Genomic DNA, 2435 nt, shown 5'->3' with positions numbered 1-2435 from the left:
GTTGAATTGTCTGTTAATGAAGAATTGGATACTTTGCTACAAGAAACCCAACAATTTGAGGTAAGAAATTCTCCTCAATAGTTAGTAAATGATAATTTAGAGATAGCACTAGTCTTATGGACTAGATATCCAACGGATAAGCTTCAAAGTGATGAACCAAAAGTTAATATGGGACCCAAGTGGATAGATATAGACAATCAAGGTCCACTGCCTCCTCCAGATCTCTCTACACCTTTAATGGTTGGATTGAGTTTATACTAATACGTGTTGACATAAAAAGCCATGTGGAAAGAAGAGAAAAAGAAACAATAGTTGATTATTAATAATCAACAATGAGAATTATTAGATAAAGAGGATGAGATCACCATACTAAAGGATAAGGTAACTCAAATTACCACATTGATACCAGAGTTGCTTCAATTGGGTCTCAAGCATAGGTATACACTCTATTCCTTAAAGAGCAAATGTTAAACTTCAAAATGAAAAGAATTATTCCAGGTCTTAATCCATCCTCACATACACCACATGAATTCTGTCATCCTTTATACCATTTTGCTACAACAATCAAAAATATTTTGTGTAAATGATATTTTACATAATCTAGCAGTTCTAGATGAGAGGGACTAGAATCCCTTAATGTACATAGGTGATATTCAACTGAGGCCCTTCATGTCTTAGATTTAGAATGAGATAAGTAGGAAAAATTAGGCCAAGCCATATAGAGAAGAAGAAATGAGTGCACCTCTATTGTTAAGACCTCAGGCCAGAGACCCCGGGGTCTACTATTATGATTGGATGAAAGTAGAAAATAGTAAAGAAGGAAAAGAAAAGATTAAACCTCTTAGAAAATTTTCTTACTCAAAGTATGAAAAATTGTAATGAAGAGAGTTGCAGGAAGCTGAATGATCAATTATGCGAAGATAGATATGGATTCCACATGATTTATAGGTGAGAGAGCCACATTCACACCATAATTTAACTATGGAAAGTAGGCATACTCCATGGTATATACTATTAGGAAGAGCAAGAAAGAGTTTTTGGATTCCACTTAGATTTCAACCCCCTGTGCTTATCCATCCATTCCTAGGTATCCATGGGGATGTAGATGAACATAATACTGAAAAAAGATTTAAAATTTAGAAACAAATGAGGGAATATAAAGGATTCTATTAGAGTTATGCCAAATCAAGATTAAGATAGAGTACTACAACCAATTTTATAGTGAGAGCTTGTGTCAAGAATCACATACTTGCTAGAGGACCAACAATACCTTAAGTTGGGGGAGAATGATGAGACCATATAGTAGTATTTAGGTTTTTATGGGGGGGGGGGGGGGGGGGGGGTGGGGGTGTTTATCCTTAAGTACAAAAGACTTTTTATCATATATTTTGTATAAATCTATAACTACTATGCTCTACTATGGTTTTATAATTATAGCGCTATAGTTAAAACTAATGCTTGATAAATGAAATCATGTGTGTGTATATTGATAGAAATTTTTATTTCTTCCTTTAAAGATTTTATGGGGTAGGTTCCTATAGCCATATGTTGTGAGAAAATATTAGTTGCCTATACATTTAATTATTTCCATGAGTTATTGAAGTGGATATATATTTTGAAATTTGGTATGTGCACTAATCCCTTGTAGGAACAAGTTAAAAAGGAACTAAGGAATCATGATCAAGGAAGTTATGATAGATTCATGTGCTAGCCACATCTAAGTGGTTCAACAAAAGATTAGGTCAATGCAACTATAAACTACTCATGTACAAACCCCAAGTCATGGTGTACTACATTTGAGGAAGACTTGTTCAATAGAAAGAATGTGTCCTATGTTGATGTATTTTCATTTAAGTTATGCTAAATCCTTTTTGTTGAAGGATCCTAGATTTAGGCAATTTTCCTTAGCCACTTTAAACAAGATGTTGTTTGAACCTCTTGGGAGTTCATAAGTTGATTGTAATTTACAACAACATTCAAATATATAGTTTGATATTTTCAATTTTTATTGTTTATGGTTTCAATATCAATAAAATGACATTATCAACTTTCAATACTTTATCTTAAGTATTTTTTCATTTTCTCATCCAAGGGGGCCCACTTGGTGTGTGAATTTAGTCAGTAGAAGTAGTTTTCCATTACTCTTAGCATATATGGAACTCTTGTTCTCCTGTAGCCACATAGTAAAAAACTATTAGTTGTTCCTACAACATAGGCAAATAAAGTAGTATCTTGTTTGTATTTCAACTCATGTCCAATAGATTAGCTATTCAATTCTATATTTAAGCTCAACATTTCCATTTTCATTACCTCAACATTTCCATTTCCATTGTTTAGAAATAGAAATTAGGATGGTTTAGAGCATATAATTTATAGATAATCCCTATATGAGTGGGGTTGTTGTTGCACCAAAAGACCGATCTATTAGTGCCCAA

The sequence above is a fragment of the Cupressus sempervirens genome, chromosome 3 (genome assembly GCF_028749045.1).
Source record: "Cupressus sempervirens isolate cs-2001-9-10 chromosome 3, ASM2874904v1, whole genome shotgun sequence".
NCBI classification, from domain to species: domain Eukaryota; kingdom Viridiplantae; phylum Streptophyta; class Pinopsida; order Cupressales; family Cupressaceae; genus Cupressus; species Cupressus sempervirens.
Note: the sequence above shows the minus strand (reverse complement) of the source record.